This window comes from Gorilla gorilla, chromosome 16 (assembly GCF_029281585.2).
Source record: "Gorilla gorilla gorilla isolate KB3781 chromosome 16, NHGRI_mGorGor1-v2.1_pri, whole genome shotgun sequence".
Classification (NCBI taxonomy): domain Eukaryota; kingdom Metazoa; phylum Chordata; class Mammalia; order Primates; family Hominidae; genus Gorilla; species Gorilla gorilla.
Window position 1 is genome coordinate 35,551,874 of NC_073240.2, and position 6,075 is coordinate 35,557,948.

The 6,075-nt window shown below is 39.0% G+C and overlaps 1 pseudogene; it reads right to left on the minus strand.

Annotated features, from left to right (window-relative positions):
* Positions 1 to 257: 257 nt before the first annotated feature.
* On the minus strand, positions 258 to 5,197 carry LOC129527034 (tubulin alpha-1D chain-like; annotated as a pseudogene).
* Positions 5,198 to 6,075: the final 878 nt, after the last annotated feature.

The following is a 6,075-nucleotide window of genomic DNA, read 5'->3' on the forward strand; positions in this document are numbered from 1 at the left end:
GACATTCACGACTTTTTCCCCAAGGTAGGACTGTATTTCTGCAGACCCATTCTCCGCTTGCTCAAATGAACCCATTCCTTTAATAAGATTGTAGATCAAGATTTACAATGACAGCCTTGAAAAAACTTATCACAATTTATTTCTGTAATTACACAAGACTATCTTGATTTATTTTACAAATAGACTTTTACTCCTGGGAACTTCAACTCACATGGATGTTATTTTCAGCTCCCAAATGCATTAATGCTGGATTTGTGATAGGAAGTGTAATCAGAAGGCTGACCCAGCTGATGTATAATGATTTAAAATGTAAGTCTTGGTAAATCCTGTTTTTCCCTTTATTTGAAATCTCCTTTTTTTTAAAAAAAAAAAAATCTTAAAGCCTTTACTTTGAGACATGATGGAAAAATCTTACAATTACAGATGGAACATTGATCTCCACTGAGTGTAAACAATCTAACCAGAAAGCTTTGATCCCTGTCAATTAATGTTGAAGCTTAAATTCTGGGAGTAAGACATGTTGCAGGGCTGGAAGGAATGGATAATTATTTCTCTCCTCTTTCTCTCCCTCTCCTTTAACAGAATCTATACCAACCTCCTCATAAACCTTCTCAAGGGCAGCCATGTCCTCATTGGGCCTCAGAAAACCCTTCTTCTATGCCCCCCTCATGAATGTACCAGTGAACAAAGGCATGGTTGGCATACACCAGGTCAAAACTTGTGGTCCAGGTGAGCCCAGGCCTCAGCAAAGCCTGTGGTATTGCTCAGCATGCACACAGCTCTCTGTATCTTGTCCAGGTCTCCACCAGGTACCACCATGGGAAGCTGGTAATTAATGCCAACCTTGAAACCAGTGGGACACCAATCCACACACTGGATATTGTGCTTGGTCTTTATGGTGGTAAAGCAGCATTGACATCTTTACGGTGTCACCACAGTGCAACAGGCAGGAAGCCATCATTTGCCATGGTGAAGGTCACATTTCATCATCTGGTTGGCTGGCTCAAATCAAGCATTGATGATCTCTGCTCTAAAGCTGTTCATGATAGGCTTTCTCAGCAGAGATAACAGGGATCAGCATTCAGGAAGCCATCAACTCTAAGGGAAGCACAGAGGGCATAAACTGATGAATAAGGCAGTTTAAAGTTAAAGAGACTTTACTACCTATTGATAGGTTGAGCAATCAATATTGAGGTTTCTATGACAGATGTCTACCACAAAGGCACACTCAGAGCGCTCCAGGGTAGTGTGGGTGGTGAGAATGGAGTTATAGGGCTCAACTACAGCTTTGGAAACCTGGGACACTGAGTAAATGAACTCCAACTTTGACTTCTTGCCATAATGAAGAGACAGACATTCTATCAGCAGGGAGGTGAACCCAGAACCAGTTCCCCAACCAAAGCTATGGAAAACCAAGAAGCCCTGAAGACTTGTGCACTGGTTGGCCAGCTTGAGAATTTGGTCCAACATGAAGCCAGTTATCTCCTTGCCAATAGTATAGTGCCCTTGGGCATAGTTATTGGCAGCATCTTCCTTGCCTGTGATGAGCTGCTCAGGGTGGAAGAGCTAGTGGTAGATGGCAACGTGAATTTTGTCAATGAACGTGGGCTCCAGGTCTACGAACACTGCCCTGGGCTTATGCTTGCCAGCACCTGTCTCACCGAAGATATTAAAGGAGTCATCTCCCCCAGTGGTCTTGTCACTTGGCATCTGGCCATCGGGCTGCATGCCGTGTTCCAGGCCGCAGAGCTCTGAGCAGGGATTATCAATCTGGCCATCAGCCCGGCCAACGTGGATGGAGATGTGCTCATGCATAGTGGCTAGGGATTAAGAGGCAAAGTCAACAGGAGCAGACACCAGGTCCCGGTCACTTCTCCTGAGAAGCTGAGTCAAGGTAACACACTCAGAAATCACACTTTTAAAACTATTATTACTTAACATGTTCTGCTTCTGCTTAAATATAAAATGACTTTAGGATAATTAGCATTTTGAGGCATACAGTATTACTTACTAGAGTCCCTTTCTATTATGTGTTTCTCATTCCTTTTTCAAACCAAAACAAATACTAATTTGTCTTTCTCCTGTAAGAATAAATATTGTAAACATTGGGACATTCTTTTTAGAGACCTTTTATTTTCTACCCTGATTTTGGCAACCTAGTCTTTTTGGTATATTGACCATAAGAGAAATTATTTAGTAGGCTTGTCTTACTCATGCACAGTTGGTGTTGTTCTGTTCTTTAATGTGTCTCAAGCAAAGAAGTTTAAAGGGCAGCATGGTAAGAAATTTGCCTAAAAGTTATATGATGGTTCTAGTCCCTGTTCAATTAATTGTGGTGTCCCAGGCAAATCACCCAATGCCTTGGTGTTCTCATCTATAAAGTACTAGAGTTGCTTTTGGCATTGCTGCCTGGCACAGAGTTGGCATTCAATAGTCTGTTAATATACAAATATTAGTTTCATAAACATCTTCAAAAGTTTTATTATATTGAATTCAATTCACTTCTGTGAAAAGTAGTCAACCAACGAAATGGCATGCAAATTAACAAGGTCTACTCCTATTGCACGCTATTCTCGTGGCAGTCTGAGATGAGAAGAAACTAGCACTGGAAGCAAAAAGGTAATGAAAATACAGTAACACAGTAAGCACTTTTAGTTCACTTTGTGGACAACTGAACTAGAAACCAGATGGAAAAACTAACCAACCAACCAACCAATCAAAAATGGCCCAAATGAACCAGTGAACTAAAGTAGAAAAGGATCACTTCCCATCCAGAACTGTTTTTCGAAAAATGTCAATAAATTCAGCTCTTAAAAGAGTTTTTTATATTAAACCAGGCATCTTTCAAAGAGAAGCAGATACCTTTGAGGTTCTTGAACTTAGGTTGCAACACAAAGATAAGTATAATAGAGAGAGTGCACAATGTTAAATCAAAGGTGGAGGGGAAGAGGATTGTGGGGACAGTTATTCTGGAGATCAAGAAAGAATTCAGTATGCTTAATGCAAGGTAACTGCTGGGGTCCTTGGGTGGTAAATATTCTTATGCGAGGAAACTGTCTTCATGTTTTATATTTGCCTTCATTTTCTTTTATTATTTCCAGACCACCTCTATTGGTTATGCTAAGTAATCCTTTTCTCTTTTTTGGAATTTAAACTTTTTAAAGAAACAAAAACTAAAGAACAGAAAGCCAGACACATTGGAAATATGAACTCTTACTGCATAAGAAATGAGAAGAAAAACTTAGTGTGAAATTCTGGAGTCTAAAATTAAAATGTAAACAGAGAATGCTCAGTGACCTTTTCTTAGGAGGCTCACATGAAGGAATGTCATGGTACATTGACCAAACTTTTATTCATTTGCATTTTCAGGATGTTGTGATTAATACCACATGACACTCAATAAATTACACTACGACATTTTGTACAAATCACTTCACTTCTGGTTTCCTCTTCGGCTATGTTACTTCACCCTCTGGTTACCTGTAGGGGAAAAAAAAATGTATTTTGGGGCTTTATCTTTAAAGGGCGATTCACAGTTCTAGCCAATGTAAAGATATTGGTTCCCAAGGAAATAGCTACCTAAGGTATGTTTTTTTTTTTTTGACAGAGTTTTTGCTCATCGCCCAGGCTGGAGTACAGTGGCGCCATCTCAGCTCACTGCAACCTCCCCATCCCGGGTTCAAGTGATTCTCCTGCCTCAGCCTCCACAGTAGCTAGGACTACAGGTGCCTGCCACCATGGCTGGCTAATTTTTGTCTTTTTAGTAGAGACGGGGTTTCACCATGTTGGGCAGGATGATCTCGATCTCCTGACCTCAGGTGATCCGCCCGCCTGGGCCTCCCAAAGTGCTGGGATTACAGGCGTGAGCCACTGCACCCGGCTCGTGTTCTAAGGAAATAGCTACCTAAGGTATCTTATCAAAACAAATGAACAAAAAGTTTCCCAAACTGTGTTCTAAGGAAATAGCTACCTATCTTATTAAAAAAAAACAAAAACAAAGTTTTATGCTCTAATAAGTTTGGGAAATGCTAGGTTAAACAAAGCTAAACATGATTCTTTCCAGTGGGACATCTGAGAGTCTTTAATTAGCTAACAGTGCATTGTGATTCTGCAAAGGAGGAACAATAATTCACTGTTTCCCAAACTTATCTGACCATAGAACATATTTCTCAGAGTATTTTTCAAGAGTAGTATTTTCTGTAATATATGATGAAAAATAATCGTATCGGCCATCTTTGTACATAAGCTCAAAATGTCAGCCAGCCCTGAAATAAATGTAAGCCAAAAGGTAGAGAGATAAGTGAATAAAGCTGGCACACTGTCAGTCCGGAGTACCATGCTGCATTGAGTCAAGCTCCAGGAAACTGAGCTAGGGTTTGTCTCTAAGAAGAAAAACTGGAGCGTCCAAAGCTTCTGGATTCCATTTAATTAAAACCCTTTTAAATTAAATTCTTGTAACTGAAGAGTATCGGTGGATGAAGAAAAAATAGTCTCACATGTCTTCATTTCCATCCTTGGCTCAGTACAGCTCCAGTTCCATTATTCTTAAACATCTATTAACATGATTGCTAAATAATTACACAGGCTAACTGCCAAGCATTTTTCACAGGAAGCAAGGCACTGCTCTTCTGGCTTATGCAAAAGGGTCACTGTTTTTTTTTTTTAATCTTTATCTTGTTTTGATTGAAGAAACATCTCTAAAAATAGAATCTGAGTGCAAGATAAAAAGGAAATAGCAATTCAAGGCACAAAGCTAAGTACATGCAACAATATAGATGATTTGGGGGTGGGACAGTACAGAATTCAGAACTGATAGAAGTTATCAGCTCCATATTTCAGAAAGACCTAGTGTCTTCCTTCTGCTTATGCTGTTCTGCCAGAATTTTAATTTTGGCAGAGATCACTCTTGATGTTATGATGTACTGATTCAGAGGTCCCAAATCAGTAACCTGATCCTAGATAGATCCTCAAAGGTCAGCTGCCACTAGGTGTCCCCTTCTTGATCATCCTTCATGCTCCCTGGATTGGGGCATGGCTAAGCACTCAAGTCAAAGGATTAGCTGGCAATATCCTACATTGTCAACAAAGCTTTGAAGAAAAACAGAGACAGAAACTGGTATTTACTAAGTACCTAGGTGATAGATTATTTTCATAAACATTACCCTATAAAACAGACAACTCTCCTGTCCCAAATCCAAACAGATCTTTTTCCTTTATTTACAGATAAAGAAAATGGGCTTAGAGAGGTAATAAAATTTGTCTAAGGTCAAACCAAATGCTGATAAGCAACTTAGGTACAACTCTGATGAGTCCAAAGTGTGTTTTACAATATCATGCTGTCTCTTGATCATTATAAAATTTCATTTGTTTACAGGAGCACAAATGGCCTATTTATGCCTTTTCTCTCAGCATCTAGCAAAATATCTCAACTTTAATTACACCAACTTCAGGAGTCTTGATGATGTTTAAATCTTCTCATTCATTTGCCTAAATCAATAGAGCTATTTATCCTCAACTGTTGGCAATGAACTTTCTTAACTCAGAATTTTGAAAAAAAAAAAAAGAAGAAGAAGAAATTCTAAATACTTGAATTGCTTCATTTCATGCTCATTCTTTTGGGCATGGCTCTTTTTGGTTTTCTTTAAATAGAGATTCTAAAATCATGACACATTTAGATATGAAAAATAGGATGGAGAGCAATGGGAACACTAATCTGAAATAGTCACATGGCTAGAGTACCTGTGTCTGTAGTAATCCCAAACTATATAGAAAACTCTTGAATTTATTAAGCAATCCCTCATGTGTGCTTGATTGAAAAAATAAACAAAGCAGTGCCGTAGAACTGTAGACTTGGATTCTACTCCACTCTTCCATAGTTGCCACCCTGGTTAAGTCTCTCTGATTGTTTCCTCATTATTTAAAATAAGTACAGCTCTTAAATTCCTTCAAAAATTCCCAAGATTCTACAGTCAACTGCCACTCACTTGCCTTTCCAATGAATAAACAGTTTAAAAGAATTCAAATCCCACCGCCTTTACCCTTTCTAAATTCTTTTGACAAGGACAAAGGACTTAC